Genomic DNA, 21682 nt, shown 5'->3' on the forward strand with positions numbered 1-21682 from the left:
AGGACTGCATTGTTCACCTACCTGAAGCAACCAGAGTTCTGACAAATGATCAACAGGCTTCCCCATGAAGACTTCCACTGACAATAACTTCTACCCATTAAAACTCACCTGGTTTTGACTTCTGGTGCCAAGTAGAACAAATCTAACTCTTTTTCTATAAGGTCATTTTAAAATATTTAAAGATAGTGAAGATATTCCTCACCCTCCCCACCCCACTCCAAGACTCCTTTTGCCTATGCTAAAAACCTTCATTCTATTAATCCTAGAATGTAGCATGGTTTTGATTTCCTCCCTATTCTACTTACGGTCTTCTGGACATAGTCCAATTTGTCAGTAATCTTATTTGCATTTTCTCATCTTCACAAAATTTAAAACACCATGGAAATGCAAATTAATAAATTTAATGCTGGGCAAACACTTACTTGGATGATTCAGACAAAGCAACAATAATACATATACCCCCAGATTTTTTCTCAAATATTTAGGTGATTTGAGCAGATAGTTTTTTTGTTATTTATTTATTTCTGTCTTTCTGTCTCTTTTCATTGCCCAGATTTTCTGAATTTTTGCAATGAGGGAACCCATCTAGAGAAGCTATATCTCCATTGTCAAAATGAGCATATAATGGAAAAAAAAACACTGGGCTGAGCAACAGAAGTAAGCTCTACTCCCAGCTCATTTGATGTTCATTTTCTAAGTGACTTCCTTTTAGAAACATTGCTGTTTCTTCAGTCAAATGAGTTGAGTCTTCTAGATTACCTTCAAGGTCTTTTTTGACTCTGATGGTCTTTGTATTAGAATCAGTTTTCCCATCTATATAATGAGTAGATCAGTGGTTCTCAAACTTTTGTTCTTAGTATCTTCATGTTGTTAAAAACTTATCGAGGATCTGTTCAAAGAGTTTTTGTTCACATGGATTATATATATATAGCTATTTACTATATTAGAAATAAAAAAATAATTTTGAATTTGTAGACCCTCTGAAAGGGTTTCAGAGACCCCAACAATTCTTTGCATTACACTTTGAGGACCACTGGAGTAGATGTTCTCTAAGGTCTATTCAATTCAGCTAATTAGTGTTGGAGTCAAGAAGACCCTTTTCCTGGGTTCAAATATGGCTTCAAACACTTATTAGATGTGTGATCCTGGGGAAGTCATTTAACCATGCTTGCCTCAATTTCCTTGTCTGTAAAATGAGCTGGAGAAGGAAATGGCAAACCACTCCAGTATCCCTTCCCAAAAACTCCAAATGGGATCATGATGATGAATTGGACATGAATGAAAAGCAACTGAATAAAAAGATCTCTTCAATTCTAACACTTTGGTAATAATAATTTTTATATATTACATTAAGGTTTGCAAAGTGTTTTACATATATTATGTTATTTGATCCTTTGGAAAATAAGTATATACAGTTATTATCATTACCCTGACTTTCTAGATGAGGAAAATGTCAACCAGAGAGCTTAAGTGTTTCCTCATAGAGCTAGTTAAAATACCCAAAGTAAGCTTTGAATTGAAAGTTTCCAAGTCCAACATTAAGATTCTATCCAATATTACACTGCACTATCAAAAGTGAAACATATTCTAAATCCCATTTTTGCTTTGATTTCCCTTTTCTAAAGTCCTTTTCAGTTTTATCATTTTGTATTCTAAGACTCCTTTTATCTGAGAGTCTAACATTTCATGCAGTGAACCGAAGCTCCAAGTATTAAGAACATATATCCATATTTATTTTATAATGGATTTTCCATGGCAGTTTGGGAGGGAGACACAATCATAAAAGATAGTTCTTGCCATTGGGGAGTTACGATCTACTAAGGGAGATATAACTCATCTAACACTAAAAGTTACATAAAACTAGGAAAATATGAATAATCAAATGAATGACACAGTAAGAATTTAGAGAAGGGAGGGCATTGTGAGCTAGAGTAATTAGAGAAGGCTTCTTGGGTTAGGCTAAAATGAATAGCTTACAATTATAAGATAACACACCTGGAAGAACCCAGCAAAAGGTCTTGATTTGGCTAATGTCACATAAAAAGTAGGTAACTAATCCACATCCTGAGCCTAATTCTTTTTTCTTTTTTTTAATTAAAGCTTTTTATTTTCAAAATATATACATGGATAATTTTTGACATTCATCCCTATTAAAAAAAAAAACCTGTTTTCTAAATTTTCCCCTCTCTTCCCGCATCCCTTTATCCCAGTCGGCAAGTGATCCAATATATGTTAAACATGTGCAATTCTTCTATACATATTTACACAAATCTCATGCTGCACAAGAAAAATCAGATCAAAAAGGGAAAAAATGAGAAAGAAAACAAAATGCAAGCAAACAACAAAAAGTGAAAATACATTCAGTTTTCACTATCCTCTTTCTGGATGCAGACCATTTTCTTCGTCATAAGACCACTGAAACTGAGCCCACATCTTTAGATTCTCAACTGAACACTTTTTTTCTCAAATTTGTCTCCTCTCATTGTAGGGACAGGACAAGAAGAAGGGCTATGGCTTTACATGTGATTTTCTCTATCTCAGATATGCTACAATAAACACACACAGAGACACACATATCAATCACCCCCCCAAAACAAAACAAAACAAAACAAAACATCCCAACAATAAGTAGCTTTGCTTTGTTCAGAGAAATGGCAATATAGGTTGTGTTGGATTAATAATAAGGAACTTTGATTCTATTCTTGAGTCTACAACCAAGTGGCCATATAACTTTGGGCAATGCATTTTCTCTCTTTGGATTTCACTTTCCTGCTCTGTAAAATGAAAAGATTAAACTTGATTTCAAAGGTTCTTTTCAGCTTTGACATTTTTTGGTCAGATAGTTCTAAAAACAGTATGGTATCCTCTGAAAACAAGAAGCAGAGAAAAATGGCTATCATTAAATGATTGGGCAATGCTATTGTTAGCCTATGTGGCCATAGAACAAGATTGTCGACTTCAGTCAAGGATTCTTTCTCTTATGCTCTTTCTATCATGTTACACTTTGAAAAATTTTGTTTTCTCTTCAAGACACCTAACTCCTAGCCAGTCTCTCCAGGATTGGCTGATTTTTCCCTGATGCTTTTTGGCACATGGGCAGGTAAGAGTTGGGGTGTGTCTGATTCAATTCATTACTGCTCTATTGTAACTGATTTGGTTCATCTCATTGCTGAAGATGGCCACGTCCATCAGAATTGATCATCATATAGTATTGTTGTTGAAGTATATAGTGATCTTCTGGTCCTGCTCATTTCATTCAATATCAGTTCGTGTAAGTCTCTCCAGGCTTTTCTGAAATCCTCCTGCTGGTCATTTCTTACCAAACAATAATATTCCATAATATTCACATACCACAATTTATTCAGCCATTCTCCCACTGATGGGCATCCACTCAGTTTTCAGTTTCTGGCCACTACAAAAAGGGCTGCCACAAACATTCTTGCACATACAGATCCCTTTCCCTTCTTTATGATCTCTTTGGAATGTAAGCCTAGTAGTAACATAGCTGGATCAAAGGGTATGTACGGTTTGGTTATCTTTGCTTTTTACTTATACGCTGTGCATTGGCATAGAAAGATATGAGGCAATGGATTTCATTTTAATAGATTTCTTAGGTTATACCTTCTGTGATTTTCTAGGAATCTCTGCTACTCTTCTTCCTACATTGTAGCTCTCCACTATTGTATCTAGGCAAATTAAAAAAAAAAACCTTTTCTTGTTTAATTTAAAACAATTTTGATTAGATTTTCCAAGATTTGGGGAAAATGTTAGCTTTTAATAGGTATATTCTGTCCCTAGCAAAGAACTCATAATTCTGAAATTTTAAGCTATGGTCCAGAAACCAAGTTTTCTTCTCAGACACTGTCTTCTTAACTAGTTATTCATTTCCCAAATGTGTCTTTTTCTTCTAAATCCCTTACCTTCTATCAATGGTAGTACCTTCAATCAATGATAGTTGTGACAATGTCATCTGTGTTTATCAGATCTTCATTTTCTTATCCAAGACTTCCTTAATGATGCTTTCTAAAGTCCTGATAATATAATTTGTACTAAAATGAATCAAAAGAGGTTAGCAATAGGCATGAGGATTGAAAACTCTTGATTTTTAGTTACCAATAAAATATACTCTAGGAAGATCATGTTCTTTTGTCATCATTATATCAATGATGATCAAGATCTTTCTGATGGCCAAGGTATATCCACTTATTAGGAGACAGAACATTGCTTTTTCCATCAAAGAATATACATTCCTCTTTGAAAAGAATTTTCTATCTACTACTTAGCTCCAGGTCATTAGTGTTGTTTCATTTTCCTCCCTTCACAATTTTGACCCTACCAATTCAACCTTTTATTCTCTCTCTCTCTCTCTTACCCTTGTTTTTATTTCTTTGCCTCTTTAAATCTTTAAATTAACTTGATAATTCTCCATAACAGGTCACCCCCAGGACCTGATTTTTCTATTCCTTCTCCTTATCTACTTAAAACTAATAAACAAAAACACATAAACCTGCCACTGGATCTATTAGAAAATAATTTTATCTGATCTCACTTGGGCTCTTTGTGTTGTTCAGTTATTTTTCAATTGTGTCCTACTCTTTGTAATCCCATTTGGGGTTTTCATGGCAAAGAGATGAAGTGGTTTACCATTTCCTTCGCTAGCCTATTTTATAGATGATAAGGAAACTGAGGCAAACAGAGTTAAGTAACTTGGCCAGAATCACACAGCTAGTAAGTGCCTGAGATCACATTTGAATTCAGGAGGATGAGTATTCCTGACTTCAAATCTAGCATTGTACTACCTAGCTTCCCTGGGGCCTTCATGATTTCATGACAATACTTTTATTCTTCCCTGGCTCATTCTTTATAACACTTTCTGAGGTGGCTATTATAAATTTTCTCCTTTTCATTTCTCTTCCATCCTTCTATTTAACCATGAATGACTTTTCCATTTACTTTATTGAGAAAATTAAGGCCACCTGCTATAAGCTCTTTTTTCTCACCTTTCTTACCTTATATATTATCAGTCATCTCTTTCTTCTTTTCTCATCTTTTAATAAAATGATTTCCCTTCTTATCAAGATTACCCCTTACACAACTACTTGCCTCCCTGCCCTCATTTCCCCATTTCCTTTCCAGGTACTTGTCCTATCATTCAACTCTCCTTTGATATTTAAAAAAAAAAATTTAACCTTTCCCTACTAATTAATTTGTGAGTTCAAAGATCATCTTTGTGCTGATGATTTCCAAATCTCAAAATACAGTCTTATTCTTTCCCCCTCAACTCTACTTTCACAACTCTCATTGCTTGCTGGAGATCTCCATCTGGATCTTCTGACTCAACATGATTTAAATGGTCCACATCACTCCCTCTTCTTGTCACTTCTTCTCCCTGCCTGCTTTATCCTCTTCTAACTTTCCCTATTTCTGTTGAATTTGTTGCCATTCTCTCAATCATCTGGGCCCATTATCTCTGAGTCATGTTTAACTCTTTTCCTCTCTTAGCTTTTATAGAGTAATGGAAAGAGTCCTCTCAATTTAAGTTCTGCCCTTAATGCTTACTATCTATATGACTCTGGGGAAGTGCTTTAATTTTTCTGAGCCTCAACTTCACCTGTAAAACAGAAATTATCATGCTGCTTCTACTTACCTTATAAGGATGTCATGGGAATCAATAAAATAATTTATTTAAAGTCCTTTGCAAAACTTAAAATATCCTATGTATGTCAACAATTGTGTTTATTCAACCAGCTATCAAATTTTATCAGTTTAATCATCTCTGGTAACTCCTCAATATGTCATTTCTCTGATGTCAGATAAATACTGACACACAGTGTCACACAGATGTCAGAATAAAACACTGACTGGGTCACAGCCCCATTAAAGGACCTTCCTTTTTGCCTTGATGATAAAATTCATAATTTCCCACCTTAACTTTTAAGGTCTTTCATGATCTGGCTTCCACTTACTCTTTATATGCACATATATTACATTCCCGACAACTTCCTCTTTCTTGCATGTGGCACTTCTTTCTCTGTCTATATGCGCCTTTGTATATACCAACTATCTATAGCCACATAACTGTTTTAATGGATAGGTGACATTATTGGAGGTACTATATAAGGTACATATGTATTGTGCCATAGTAGATAATCTGTTGGTTTTGAAGTCAGGAAGATTTAGCTTAAAATTCTGCCTTGAACAATCACTGTATAATCATCAATATTGGTAGTTACTTCACAAACGAGATATTGTATGTCAACTTCTTCATAAACCTTGAGATATTATATACATGTTGTTATTGCAAATTCTTAATATATGATTGGTGAGTGAATAAATGAGAAAAATAGAAACAAAGACTCTGCTAAGAGTGACTATGTAAAACAATGTGATTTTTTGTTGTTATTACCAAGCTGACCAGAATGTATAGGCTTTCATGAAAATTACTTCCTCCAAAATGTTCACCATTACAACATATAATTTATTCCACCTATGTGGTGTTTAGGTATGGGATTTCCTCGAACTTACTTTTGGGGAGAGACTTCAATGCTGATTTATGAAATACATAAATTTTTTTCTAATGATTTTCTGTATTTGGAACTGTATTCATAAATTTTTTTTAATAACTCATGACTACTATTACTCTTTGTCCTTGAGCTAGCTATGTAGGGCCATAGAACAAGGCAAAGAGTTAACTAGATATTGAATAAATTAACTAAGAGTGCTGGTGGTTACACCACAGATTGCCAGCATTTCTCTACAATGTCTGCTTGTCTGAAGACCTTTACAGCTCTGCATCCCAACTGCCCCTTAACCTTTATTTGTCGAGTTCTTTCTTTATAGATAGTATCCATGACCCTGAGTCCTCCTTACCCCATGTCAATTCCTTTCTCCCCAGGGGAGGGGCAAAATTTCTATTAAACAGTCCATCTCTTCTAGAGTGACTGTATGCATTATAACAGTGCTCTCTGCATTACTTCTCCATTGTCCCTCTCTATCTCCTGCCCTACTCAACCAAATTTGTCCCAGGTACAAGAATTCCTACTTAAATCTAATTCGTCCGGTGAAAAACACCTTTTTTTTAATCTCTGGGAAATGAAACCTTATGCAATATTCCCAGTGAATAGCTACACTAAAGTCAACTGTGGCAAATAAAGGAGGAAAAATATTAATTGTTAACCAAGCACTGAAAAGACTTTGTAATCAACATGCTTATTTTGACAGGCGGATGTCAACTCCACTCTCCTGACTAAATTATAGAATAAATGTTTGACTCTTTTCTGAAAGGCAAATATTGTCTCTGAATTAAAATGATGCTGTCTACAAACAATTCCCTAGGATTCTAGCAGGTCATTAAGTCTAACTATATCATAACTCTGCCATATTTTTTTCCTTTTTGTAACCATGGAGGAGGAAACAACAAAGGCCTCTGAGAAGCCAGTATTCAGAGAAGCTGGCTGCCATGTTATAGATAAGTTGTGCAACGTTGTAATCATAATTATTTGAGTCTGTGTATTATCCCCCTACTATTTCTACTCATATTTCTATAGCACATTAAGCTTTTAAAAGTATTTCCTTTGTAACAGAAAGGTCCCCACTAAGTAGGTATGGAAAATGTTGGGCACAATAAAACTTTGAGTGTTAAAGTGAATTGCCTATGGTCATACAGTTTTTAAGTTTCTGAGGTGGAATTCAAATGAATTCTTAAATCTAGAATCCATTTATAAAATGAGAATTGTCTTTCATTAGAGTATAAAATCCATGAATGAGTTGATGGTGCATTGACAATCCCTGCTCCTGAAAATGCTCATTAAAACCACCATTTATTGCTAAATCCATATGGATAGCAAAAAATGAGGAGAATGAGGCAATTTTATAGATATTTAAAGGTATTTGGAAAACAAATAAGCAACAACATTTCATTGCTTTTATTTTTATTTTTTAAAATAACTTTTTATTGACAGAGGCCATGCCTGGATAATTTTTTTTACAACATCATTCCTTGCACTCCTGTTCTGACTTTTCCCCTCCCTCCCTTCACCCTCTCCCCCAGATGGCAAGCAGCCCTATACAAGTTAAATATGTCGCAATGTATCCTAGATACAATATATATGTGCAGAACGAACAGTTCTCTTTTTGCACAGGAAGAATTGGATTCAGAAGGTAAAAATTGCCCGGGAAGAAAAACAAAAATGCAAACAGTTTACATTCATTTCCCAGTGTTCTTTCTTTGGGTGTAGCTGCTTCTGTCCATCCTTGATAAATTGAAACTGAGTTAGATCTTCTCTTTGTCAAATTTCCATCAGAATACATCCTCATATAGAATCATTGTTGAGGTATGTAATGATCTCCTGGTTCTGCTCATTTCACTTAGCATCAGTTCATGTACGTCTCTCCAATCCTCTCTGTATTCATCCTGCTGGTCATTTCTTACAGAACAATAATATTCCATAACGTTCATATACCACAATTTACTCAACCATTCTCCAATTGATGGGCATCCATTCATTTTCCAGCTTCTAGTTACTACAAACAAGGCTGCCACAAACATTTTGGCACATACAGGTCCCTTTCCCTTCTTTAGTATTTCTTTGGGCATTTCATTGCTTTTAAACCAATCAAACAAAAGTCCAGATTTCCACTTCCTAATTTGCCTGAATTTCCAGGATAATGCAAAAAGGATGTTTAATTTGGGTCTGGATTATCAGGTAAGTCAGCTTTTGGATGATCTTTAGTATGACATGATAACCAAAGGCTGTCAGAAAGTTTGTGATTGTCACCTATTTCAAACTTACTGCCAACAAGAGAATAAAGTAATAATTATTGTTTGTTTTTTATAGTTAGTCACAAACGTTTGCCAAATTCTTACTTATATATCAGTCCATGTGCTAAATGTTGGACCATTTTAATAGCTAGCTTATCCATAAAACACTTATATAGTGTTTTAAGCTTTGCAAAATGATTTATATATATTATCCCATTTATTCCTCATAACTACTTTGTAAGTGTTATTATCTCCATTTTGTTGATAAGGTATATAGGTTAAGGGATTTGCTCAGCATCACATAATTAGGAAGTATCTGAGGGATGACCTTAAAGTGAAATATGGAATAGTGAACAAGAGTTATGCTCAGAATGAGGAAGATCTGAATTCAGTTCTTGCTTCTGATTCATACTAGCTAGGTGACTCTTAGTAAGTTATTTAAGTTCTCAAAGCTCTAAGCAACTTGATAAGACTGAGTTTCGGAGAAAATGCCAATATGCTTTGATCAAGGGTTCCACCTGAGGAATACCTCATTAATATTCACTACAATACAGCATTAATGCCAGAAATTACATAGCTATGGAATTGGAAGAGTGAATTTAAAGTTGGAGAAGGATAATGAGTTTTAATGAGAACTCAACAAAAATAACAAAAGCACAGCTACACTCTCTCTCCTTCTCTCTTTGCTTACAAGAGCCCCTTGTGAGAATAGAATGACTTGGATGATATCTATTGCACTATCGGAGAAAGTGGAGCCTGATGACTCAGATATTGACATTCAAATTTGGAGAGAGAAACAGCAGTGATGATGACGGCTTGTGAATGAGGTAGAGGAGAAATCATATTTATATAGCACATAGCTTCCCCTTTGCAAGCCTACCATCTCTTAAGACTGGGGAGAGATGGAAGAGAATGGATTTTGAGCACTTATGGGCCTGTATTAGTTATCCCATCTTCCCAGAACCTCAGTGATAATGAATAATTGAACTATTGGTCAAACCATTATAATTTGAGAACAGATAACAGCTGCTGAATGATTGTTGTTTGTTGTTGTTTGATTTCAAAAAAGACCAATGATATCATGGGTGATGTCTTGTTCGTGAATTAGATTTAAGTGAGGCAAAATTGTACAGTTGTCAGCCTCACTTTCACTTCCTGAATCATTGAAGTCCAAGACAAAAGTCAGGATGACTGATGGTGGCCTAAGATGCAGTGGATGACTTTGTCAACTTCAATATCTGACCAAATTCTATGGGCTCCACAGTGCCTGCTTAAGTCACCTTCATGGCTGTTGGAACAAATTGTTCTCATCTGTTTATTCCACTAGGGAAGTCTTCACATCCTTGGGATAGACATCCCTCCAACTCATGGATGGGTTTGAGACCTATGCCCTCAGCTTGGTTTAGCCTGTTTTCTGAGATGGTTTTACTAGGGTGCAGATGCTGCACATGTTACAGCTTCTTAGAACAATATCTGAGAGTTGGGACAGTGAAGGTAGATGAGCAGCTCTGAAGAGAGCTCAACCAGAAAAGGGCTTCACTAGTCCTCTCTGATCATCTTCCCTCACATAATGTCTGTATGATATTCATTCCAGAATTCACATAGGTATGGAGATGGAAAAGTGAAATTTAAAGTTGAAAAAGTATAGAGTTTTCTTCAGAACTCAAGATTTTAGAGGTTTCCCTTCAGGATCTTCTGCTTATAAGACCTACTGAGTACAAACAGGGTACATACAACATAAATTGAGGTTAATTTCAGAGGGAAGGCACTAAAATTAAGAATTGAGAAAAGCTGCTTATAAAGGATAGGATTTTATTTGCTGTCTTTAGGGAAGCCAGGAGGCAGAAATGAGGCAGGAGAGAGTTCCATGAATGAGGAGTAGCCAGAGAAAATAGAGATGTTGAATAACAAAAATCACTAGATCACCAGAGAAAATAGAGACGTTGAATAACAAAGATCACTAGATCACAGAGTATGTAAAGGGAAGGAAGATATAAGAAAACAAGGTAAGAATGGGCCAAATTGTGAAGGGCTTTCACAGCCAAAAGGAGGATTTTATATTTGATCTTAGAAGTCATATAATCAGGAATAGAAGCAATGAACTTGAAGATATGCAGAATTTAGAAAACATTATGTCCCAAGAAAGTCTGTTCCATTTTTGGATGACTTCAGATGATAAAATTTCTTCCTTGTAGGAGAGAATATATTCTCTCTAATTTCTCATCACTGGTTCTAGTTTTGTCCCTCTACAATTATACAAAAATCTGCATGTAAGAAAGAAAAGAGAATTTTTGTTGTTCTTTTCTTTTCTTTTTTTTTTTTTTCAGTTTTGTTCAACTCTTCATGATCCCCATTTGGGGTTCTCGGCAAAGATACTGTAGTCATTTCCCATTTTCTTCTCCAGCATCTCATTTTGCAGATGGGGAAACTGAGGCAAACAATATTAATTGATTTGCCCAGGATCACACAGTAATAGGGGTCTGCAGTCAGTTTTGAACTCAGAAAGATGAATCCTCCTGATTCTAGGTATATTGTTCCATCCATGCCACCATCTAGTTTTCATTACTGGATTAATAACCATTTATTAAGCATTGATTGGGCCAAATGCTGTGCTAAAGCAATGGCTATATGAAAAAGTCAAGACTGGCCCCTGTTCTTGAGTTTATAGTCTAATGGGAGAGACAACATGTGAAAAAGAGGTGCATACGAGATACATATGGAGTAAATGCAAAGTAGGTTTTGATGGGGGAAGGTCTGCAGAAAGCCAGAAAAGGTACTTGGTCCTTTGGGATAGTACCTAGTACCTATTTCACCTATATGTATATCTATCTATCTATCTATCCATCGATCTATCTATCATCTATCTGTATATCTATCTTCAAACACACAGATGCACAATAGATATGTATATATATTTACATGTATTATATGTAATGTTATATATATATATATATATATATATATATATATATATACATACACATAACTGTGCATGGGTGCTTGTGTGTATGTGTAATCATAGTTCTAGAGCTAGAAAAGATCCTAGAGGTCTTCTAGTCCAATTCCTTAATTTATGGATAAAGAAAATATGTTGCGCTATATGGTTTTCCTAGAATTGTCCTTCTAAAGCAACTTTTTGAGATATAGCATATTTTATGTAGAAATATATATGTGCACATGTATATATATACACACACATACATATTGTGCATTTCACCCCCACCTCCTATGCCTCGGTTTTATTATGCTCTAGAGGTCAGAACTAGAAGCTATGGGGCAGAAGTTATTTTTTTAAAAAGCTAATTTAGGTTTAATATCAGGAAAATCTTTCTATTAATTTTTTTCTCAATTACAGGTAAAAAACAATTTTAACATTTGTTTTTTTGAAATTTTCAGTTCCAAATTCTCTTTCCCTGATCCTTTTCTCCCTCCTTGACAAGGCAAACAATTTGATATAGATCATACATGTACAGTAATGTAAAATCTATTTCCAGCTAAGAAAAATCTTTCAAACAGAGCTCCTTTTAAGCAGAATGGGATGATTCCAAAGATGGAGACTTCTCCCTCTTTGGAAGTCTTCAAGCGGAAGTTGAATGAACAATTATCAGATATTCTGGCACAGAGCAGGTGATTAGTAAATGCTGATTGATCTAATAGTGGGGATTCTTTTGCTATATGGGATGGACTAGATGCCAATTGAGGTCACTTCCTACTTTATGATTCCATGATTCTCAGTGGAAAAGGTTTAGGGTAGCACAGGAAAGTTAATTTTCAATTAGGGGGCATAAGGCTTGTACAAGTGCATAAATCAAGATCAGTACCTGAGACTATGGGTCATGAGTGATAAAAGACTGTAGATGAGTCAGAGAGAAAGTTGAGCTAAGGCAAATATAACCATGTTTGAAACCTATTAAAATGAGTCTGATGTTGGCAGCTGTAGTTCAACTTTACAAAGAGTTCTTTGAATCACATATGCTCTGGCTATATTCATGTGTCTATGCTTGGCACTGCCTTCCAGTTTCCTTCTAACATCTTTTCCTGATGAGGCTGCTGCCATTGTCCTATAAAGCTATGCTGGATCATAAATAGGACTGGGCAAATTTTAGGTCTCACTGAATGATAGTTAATATTTGAGTCAACAGTTCTTTCTTGCAATTGATCCAAGTGCTGTTGATAATCCTTTACGAAGGATTTTACTTTTCACTACTTTCCATACTTCCCTTATGGATGAACTTCAATCCAGAGTATCCAATCACTAGAATCCTTTTGTTTAGAGATCACTATCTAGAATTTTTAATTTACGTTTCCTTTTTGTTTTAGTGTTGAAGACTTCATCTATTAGTGACCAGTTATATTACCTATTTCCTTCTTATTCTCCACACCCCTGCTTTGATACACATTTTTTAGGGCTTTTTCTTTTCTTTCCTCCTTCCTTCCTTCCTTCCTTCCTTCCTTCCTTCCTTCCTTCCTTCCTTCCTTCCTTCCTTCCTTCCTTCCTTCCTTCCTTCCTTCCTTCCTTCCTTCTAAAAGGACAAAGGATTATGCGAATCCAGAAATAATATACAAAGGAATGGTAATTAAAAGCTGAAGGAAACAAATCTCTTTTTAGATCTTGATTTGGATGCATTTGACATCTTACTTATTTTACCTAGTTTCTGTTTTATGATTATTAATAGAAGGGACTTTAGGGATCATTTAATTCAACTGTGTCATTGTAAAGATGAAGAAGTTGAAGTGTGGAGAAGCAGTGTCAGTCAGCTAGTCAAATGGGTAAGCATTAAATGCCTCCTATGTGCTTGCAATCATGCTAATTATAGAGGAATTAAATAAAGGCCAAAAAAGGGGGAGTGACTTATGTGAGGTCATATACCTAGTCAGTGGAAGAACTGAGATTTGAATCCAGGTCTTTCCATTCCCTATCCAGTGCTCTTTCAGAAATATGCTGGTAAATGTTTAATAAGTGGTTCTCCAGGGGGAAAAAGTATGCACGAAATACTTTAAAATTTAGTATATGGCCAGGTGGAGCAGTGGATAGAACACTGGGCTGGGAGTCAGGAAGATTAGGTTTCAAATTTGTTCTTGGAACCTGACTAGGTGTGTAACTCTGGATAAATCACTTGACCCTGTTTGGCTCAGTTTCCTCATCTGTAAAATGAACTAGAGAAGGAAATGGCAAAACACTCCTGTAACTTGTCAAGAAAATCCCATATAGAGCCACAAAGAATTGGACACAACTGAAGCCACTGAACAACAATGCATTATTAACATTCTCCCACCATTTTTAAAAATAAGAAAACAATAAGCTAATCACAATACTTGTACTGAAAATTTAATGATCAGCTCTTGACAGCCACTTTGAGCATACCTCTGACTAAAAATGACCCTCAGGTCTAGCTTGGTCCATCATAGTTCTCTCTGGGCTTGCTATATTCAAGAATGTAGAAATTCCAGATATAAATGACTGTTCTTTTCACCAGAATCCCTAGACCACCCTCCCAATTTAGGATTAATTAATTAGTGTACAGTATGGACTGAAAAGAGTGTTCCATTCTAGAGCTGCAGACTTGCTCTCTCAGATAATCAGGAAGCCTAAGATAGCATGTTCCAGTGGAAAGAGGGCAGTCAATAAAACTTGGCTTCAGATTCTACTTAAGATATTTACTAGATATGTAAAGCTGGACAAATTCCACCATGAATTTGCCAATGAGGAACTGTCCAGTGTCCTGAAGTCCTTCCATTATTTTCATTCTATATTTCATGAATGCTATTGTAGCAGATAGGCTGTCTTTTTGGTCTTCCTTTGCTCTTCTTGCTATTTTCTTTTCACAACAAAAAGACCTTGATAAGATCTTTGACACCACCCCTTAATTCTTCCCCTACCCAATACACACTAGGACCCTAACCAGGGGAAATGTTTTATACATTTCATTTTAACACAAAGATCACAGGGAATACCATCAACTTTTTTCCATTCTCTTAATAACTCCTAGATCATAACTTTGTTGCTTTGGGGAAAATGTAGTGACATTTACATCTTTTTTGGGGAACAGGGGGAGGTGTTTTTGTTTTACCTGGGAAATCTGAGTAGATTTGGTCCTCATTGTAAATAAGTGCACACTTTAAAAGACAGGCAAGAGTTAGAAGAACATATCTGAGTGTTTGTCCAGCAGGACTGCTTCCAAAGAAACAGATGGTTTGCCATATGCAGACAATTGTAGACAGAATTTTATTTTTAAAAAAATCAATATTTTTGGCTTGATAATTTCTGTTGATGCTGAACTACTATGAAATGATGCATTGTTACCTTCTCTCCTGGCATAGCTGTCAGTCTATCCTATGCACTGTGATCAGAAAAATTTTCTCTGAACACTTCTCATCATAATCTTCCCCAGCTCAAATAGCTTCTTATGTTCTAATGTGATGAGTCCTAAATTCTGCACCTGACTTTCCATATTCATACACAATCATTTGATAATCTTCGAATGTTACTTTCCAGGATTCCATAATATACTTTCCCCCCTCTTTTGACCAGGAAAGGCTTTCCTGTCTCATACTGACCAGGTTAATGCTCAGCTCTATACTTTGCTAGTGATAATCTGTATATTAGTTACACTCTTTCCTTCCTACCTTTCTGTTTTTCTTTTCCAAAGTCATAATCCCACCCAGTCATCTGGTCTTAATTGATATAATTTTCTTTCATATTTTGACAGAAACTTGCCATCTGTCTAGGAATAATGGTCTGTTTTATTCTTTCACTGTTTTTTATATATAAAAATCCTATTTCCTCTTAGACTGTGAGTTCCTTGAAGGTAGAGCCCAAATCTATTACATATCTCTTTCACAGACTGGTCAGTTACTGACTACAGACCCGACTACAGACCTAAGTCTTCTCCTGTCTTTTCCATATTGTGAACCCTCCAAGGGTAGAACCAACCTAGTTATCTTGCGCCTCCTATTGTTCTTCTCTATTCTCTTTCCCCTATTCCCTCATTTGCTATATGGGATGAATTAGATGCCAATTGAGGTCACTGAGTTGAGTACACAGTAAATATTAAATTTTTATAGACTAAACAATTGTTCCTAGTAAATCTTTGGCCAAAGTAAGGTGACAAGAAGGGTAGTCAAATTGTGTTCATTTGTTCTTGAGATATTTTTTAAAGTACAGTATTAGTGGATGAACTGAATAAAACTAGAGGACTCATAATCTGTTACTATGATTCTGTGCCTGTGCTATGAAGTTCATTTGTTCTTGTAAACTGTGCAATGATTGATCTTACTAAAAAGGGAAGTTCAGGTTTCCTTCAAGTATGGCTCTAGCCACAAGGTCTTTCTTGAACCTTCTATCAAGTGAAACTACATTTAGGACATAAGAGAGAAAGAAGTAAGGGGAACTTCATCATCTACCACATGCATCCTCCAGTCAGTCCTGTACAAAGTGGTTGAATTAATGTTCCTAAAGCAAAGGTATGGTAAGGGCAATGATATTCTAAATTCTTATCACACACAATAATAGATAATATTTTTTTTCCTGAAAAGGTACTAAAATTATCCTTGAGGATTAATTGGCCCAGGGGATAGGGTCCAAATAAGTAATGTAGCTTCCTGATGGTCTAAATTCAAAAAGCCATAAAACTGAGGAGTTAGGGGGTTCCTTCTCAGATTTATTTCAGGCAGGTAGGCTGTATCTAACTGAATTAATCCAGTATTCCTGCTGTGCATCCTTTCTATGCTATGACTCAATAAACCTTAAAAAAAAGCTTTTAGAGAATCTATGAATGTCTCATTCCAATTTTGTATCTGAAGGAACAGATAGACATAAATTAGACTGGGCTATCACAATAGTTATAATTATGTCATTTGCTTCTTCAAGAGGCTCCAGTGGCTCCCTATGACCTCTACCATAAACATCAATCCTGTGGTGGAATGCTTAAAGCCCTTTACACTGGCCTCCATTTGAATTCCATTCTAGGCTTATTATATATTGACTCCCTTTTATGAACTTTTTGTTATAACTAAGTTGGCCTCTTTATTGTTTTCTTTATGTGATATTCTGTTTATCATCTCTGAACTGTGCAATGATTGTTACCTGGAATGAACTATCTTCTTACCTTTATTTCTTAAAAACTTTAGTTTCCTTCAAAGTGTAGCTCAAAGGCCTTCATGTTCAAGAAACCTTTCCTGTCTTTATCCACAGCACCACTCCCTTCCAATCCACAGAACCTTCCTCCATATTGCTTTCTATGTATATTTGCATATTCTTAAGTAGTAGCATGTAAACTTTCTCAAGCGAGAGATTGTTTTCCCATTTGTTTTTGTATAAAGGCCAAGATTAATGCCTACAACATAATGGGATCTTTTCTCCCCTTTAAGTCTTGGTCCCCCTTATCTTGCTCAATCTTAGTGGCTTCTCACAGACAACATCTTATTGTTGATTAGGGTGGAAGTTTTGACATACTTCTTTTTCAGCTTGAGCCAGTTTTGTGTTCCTTAGCCAGCCTTTTGGTTTCCTCCTGACCAGGAGCTCAGATCATATTAAACATTTTGTAAATACCCAATCAATGTTAGTCCTACCTACTATATCTCAGAACTTCATATCTCAAGAGAAGGAATCCACAGGTCTCAACCTTGACATTAGCAGAAATTGTAAGTATGTCTTACCATGCCTAGCTATGATAGGATCTTAATAAATGCTTGTTACATGTCTGAATGACTGATTAGCTGAATGAATAAATTGGTTTTTGCCCCATTATTTCTAGAATCTCAGAATCTCAGCATCTCAAAACTTAAAGGATCCTTCAACTCATCTAATACAGGAGTTCTTGACCTTTTTATATCCATGACCCCTATTGAATTCTAATCAAGTTCATAGACCTCTTCAAAGAATAATATTTTTAAATGCATAAAATAAAATACACAAGATTCCAAAGGAAAGCAAGTATATTAAAAACAAGTTTTCAGGCCCCAGGTTATGATCTAGTTAAACACTCTCATCTCATGCATGACTCCTCTTTATGACATCTAGAAAAAGTCAACATCCAGTATCTCTTATTCTTCCATTATTTTGGGGGACCTGCAGCTTTTATAACCTAAGACATGATAACTTCTTGTGATGGGGAACACATATTTTGCTAGAAAAATATTTTTTATTGCAAGGACATTATTTGTGTCCTGTGGTAATCTATCTCCCCTAACAACAATAATAATTCTCTTTCCCCCACTCTGCACTGGTACTTGCCCCTAACCAAGGGGAAGGATCGATCAGAGTCCATCCTTGGGAAGATGTTTAGATTTAGCTTCTGTTATCTTAGTTTACATCCATTTCTACTTAGCCCACCTTTAGCAGTCCCTTCTGGAAGAGGTCCAATGCTATTACTGGCTCAGTTCCTTCTTTTCTTTTTTCTTTTCTATTTTTCTTTTCTCACTCTCATCCAAACCATGTTCTTTCAATCTCCTTGGGGTTCTATTCTTGACAAAATAACTCAAAATGAGATGTTAATCATAAATAATCAGTACTTCTGGCTTCTTTGTTCCTTATACAATACACTCCATATCCTGACTCCATTTATTTTTCAATAACTGTCCCCTATGCCAGTCCCTTCTCAACTTCACCTTCTGTTTTCCCTGGCTTCCTTTGAATCCCAGTTCAAATCCCACCTTCTATAAGAATTCTTTTCAGATTCTCCTTAACATCAGTGCCTTCCTTCTCTTGTTTATCTCCAATTTATCCTGTATCATAGCCTATCCATATCTAGTTGTCTGCAAGTTTTTGCTATAATTTAGATTGTGAACTCCTTAAAATCAGAGATTATCTTGCATATTTTTTATATTTCTAACACATCCCAGTGCCTGGAACATAGTAGGTATTTAATAAATGCTTATAGGATGAGATAACAAATTAATGTCTTTCTCTTTCAAAAAGAATTGTAAACGGGGGTCTTTAGAGACCATCTAGACCAACTTCTCCTAGTATACAGATAAAAAATGAACTCCATAGAGACAAAATATGATCATATAAGCTTATGAATGGCAAATTTGGGACTTGAATTCAGATCTACTAAGTACAAATTTTCTTAATACTACTTGGGCACTTAAAAAATCCAAATGTAGTCCTGAACTGAAAAGGAAAAACTGAAACTGTTAAATATACTTTTAAGTATCTTGAGTGGGCTGGGCAAGGCCTAGGATTGGGCAGGAGGGAGAGACAGAACTTATCCTTAATTCCTAGCCAAACACTACATGGGCCAGGAGTGGCACTCATCCATCCTAAAGACAAGGCCAGGCTTATATTTGGGAAATAGCTCCCTTTGAAAGGGACACTTTCTTGTGATTCCTAGGGATGCCTGGAATCCCCACAAATTGATGCTTGGGCACTAGCTGGGACTGGGGCAGCAGCAGGGGTGATTTTTGTGCTTCATTGCTACATGGGTTGCTCTTTTAAAGTCCCAGTTATTTGAGAGGCTGAGTATTAAAAGCATCATTTGCCTCCTTATTTCCATGGCTGATTTCCAAGTGGAATGCTCCCAGGAGTCTGCAAATGTTTTATGAACCTACCTCTTTCCTGAGTGCTATTGACTGACTTTATTGGTAGCTGCATACTAATGATTCAAATAAAGACTTGTATCCCAAACTCATTCTTTGGAAAGTGATGAGGAAGGGGGGCACACACATACTGTGAAAGGCTGGGCTGTACTAATACAAGTAATTCCTATAAGTAGTTCTGGAACAAGGAATTGGGACAAATAGCTTTTCTATAGTTCTAGAAATGGTAGAGCAGACGGACAGGAAGAAATTTTAAAATCATTTAGTCCAGCAGTTCTTTTTGCATTTTATTTTTAATTTGTGGAATAAAACAATCATTTCTATAATATAGTACATGTTTATTATGTATAACTTGTTATTCTTTTCAAATATATAATAATATTATCATGTAAATTTCTTTGTTACTTTTTTTCTCCTCTATTTCCCCTCAGAGAATTATATACATATATGTATATCTATATGTAAAGTTATTCTATAATATTTTTATTTATCAATTCTTTCTCTGAATGTAGATAACATCATTCTTCAGATGTCTTTTATGATTAATTTGGGTATCTATAATAGACAAAATGACTTATTCACTCAAAGTCATTCTCAAAACAATCTTGCTATTACTGTATACAATGTTCTCTTAGTTTGGCTTGTTTTTTTTTTTTTTTTCATTATTTCATTCAAGTCTATCCTTGTTTTTCTGAAATCAATGAGTTCATCATTTCTTGTAGCACAATAGTATTTCATCACAATCATATATTAGAATTTGTTCTACCTTCTCTAATTGATGGACATTCCTGCAATTTCCAGTTATTTGCCACCACAAAGAGAGCTTCAATAAATATTTTAGAACATAAAGGTTTTTTTTTTCCTTTTCCCCTCATCATCTGTGGAAATAGACCAAGTAGTCAAAGGTTATGGGTCGTTTAATAACCCTTATTTTTGCTCTCCAAAATGGTTGGATCAGTTTATAATTCTACTAACAATGAATTGGTATTTCAATTTTTCCCCATCTTTTCCAACATCCCCAACATCTACTTTCCCCTTCAATCATTTTAGCTAAAATTAATCTTAGATCTGGTCCTTGAATGTATTTGAAAGGGTCTGTGACCTTGGATTTAAAAAATACAATTTTCTCACTAATCCCTAATAGAAACCTTAAATAAATACTTAAACATTTCCTTTAATTATTAATTTAAAAAAATTTACAATATTCTGGCTAATGAATCAGTGACAGCTCAGTGAGTAGGGTACAATTTACATGTAGCTAGTATGAGACAAATGTGTTTTGAGGAGGAAGTAGTGTTCCCCCTCTTCAAAGGCATCCCCTTTACTACCTATCCAAGGGATAGGGATATCCAAGGAATCCAAGGGCTCCATAACACAAAAAAGTTAAGCACCTTGGCAGTCAAAACTTAGAATATGTGTGGTGAAGGTACCAAGCACTTACAGGCAATGAATGATCTTAGAGAGAAACCTGACATTTTCTGTTAGACAGTGGGGAATGTAGAAGAATCTTAGAAAAGAGTCTCTCTCTTCAAACCCCATGAAAAAAAATTAACTATGAAATGAGTCAGTTTGAGCAAGGGAAATTTGGGAGATAGTGTGGTAGAAAGGAAAGAACTGTCAGAGTCAAAGTGGGGAGGGCTAGATTCTACACATGGTTCTGCTGTAAACTTGCTTTGTGACAGGAACTATAACGTGTTGCCAATATACATGTGTATGTGTACTAATGGATCATTGCCTCGTATGATCAGGATTGTCCTGAGCAGAGCCCTCCAACCTTATGCTTTGAAGCCATCAGTCAGAGGAGACATGCCAGGAAATGCTCAGAAGAGATTTGGATGCTCATCCAAACACATAATCCCCTCTATTGACTAATGGACCCATGGCAGCTCAGGGGACAGAAGAGATTAATGTGTAGCCAGAAGAGACAAGTGTCTGTACAATGTGCTTTGAGAAGCAGGTGCTGGGCTCCCTGCCCAGAGACATCCTCTTAACCTCTTGTGCTTGTTATCCAAGTCTGAGCTTTGTAGAAATAGTCAGTCACTACAGGTCCCAACAGAAAGAGTATTAGAACAAGATTCCAAAGCTCCAGGATTTACTCCTAATATTGTAAATGTACTGGTTCAAAAGTCAGAAAACATGAGTGTAAGCCTGTCTTTACTGCTTATTACCTATGTGAAATTAGTTAAGTCATTTATTCTTGGGATAAATTTTTTGGTCAAATAAGAGAATTAGACTGAATGATCATATTATGTTCCTATAACTAGCTGTTATTAGGTCTCTAGTCTTTGGAAAATCACATCATTTCTGAGAATCTCAGTATCCTTAGCTGAAGAATAGTTATTATATATATATATATATGTATATATATATATATATATATAT

Source organism: Antechinus flavipes, chromosome 1, assembly GCF_016432865.1.
Source record: "Antechinus flavipes isolate AdamAnt ecotype Samford, QLD, Australia chromosome 1, AdamAnt_v2, whole genome shotgun sequence".
NCBI lineage: Eukaryota > Metazoa > Chordata > Mammalia > Dasyuromorphia > Dasyuridae > Antechinus > Antechinus flavipes.